Genomic DNA, 838 nt, shown 5'->3' on the forward strand with positions numbered 1-838 from the left:
CATGCATCCAGACCGTTGTTCTATCAATTTGTGGTGTAGAAATGTGCTTAGAGTTCAGTCTTAAAGATTAACCTTGATTCTACTGAAAATGACCTACGTGACACATTTGCAAAATGTTCTGTCCCTCTGGGGGAGAATTTAGAAATGTGCAAACTTACACGTGGCAAGAGCTACAGTCAAGTGTATCACTTTTTATGACAGGTACTGCAAATAAAACAGCAGCATTACCACCTTAAACTCAGGTTTACTAGTTGACCTCAAGGACCTCAATTTGCTGCTGTAAATTTTGTTGATGGACCAGCAGGCAGCACTCTTCCCTCTGAACTAGAATTTCCAAACAAATGCCCCTGTGTGGTGACAGATTGACATTACTTTAGGAGTTGGCATCCTTTCGATGAGACATTAAACACAAGCTCCAGAATATTTGGTCATTAAACATCCCCATGGTACAGTTCCTAAGAGGTGAGGTGTGAGGCTCCATGTACTAATGAATTTCCTCTTTGGGAATACACAAATCGGTCCACCCTAATTTCCACCCTTAATTGATTTCCTAAAGAATTTTCTCACTTCCCTAACTAAACTGCTGTGCAATGGGGCTGCTGTCATCAAGTGCGCATAGTATTTTAGTGACCGGTGAAGTATGTCCCCTCCTATATGTAAAGTGCTTTTGGATCTTTGATGGGAAAAAAATATATATAAATTGCAAACAGTTATTAAATTATGTTTCCATTACTCTAGTGTCTGTTAACAAGTATACTACAAGATCCTCTGACATGAGTGTACTATAAATAGGAGTCCTGCCGCCCTGGAGAGGCTGTTAGAATGATTTAATACACCA

Source organism: Lepisosteus oculatus, chromosome 1 (assembly GCF_040954835.1).
Source record: "Lepisosteus oculatus isolate fLepOcu1 chromosome 1, fLepOcu1.hap2, whole genome shotgun sequence".
Lineage (NCBI taxonomy): Eukaryota > Metazoa > Chordata > Actinopteri > Semionotiformes > Lepisosteidae > Lepisosteus > Lepisosteus oculatus.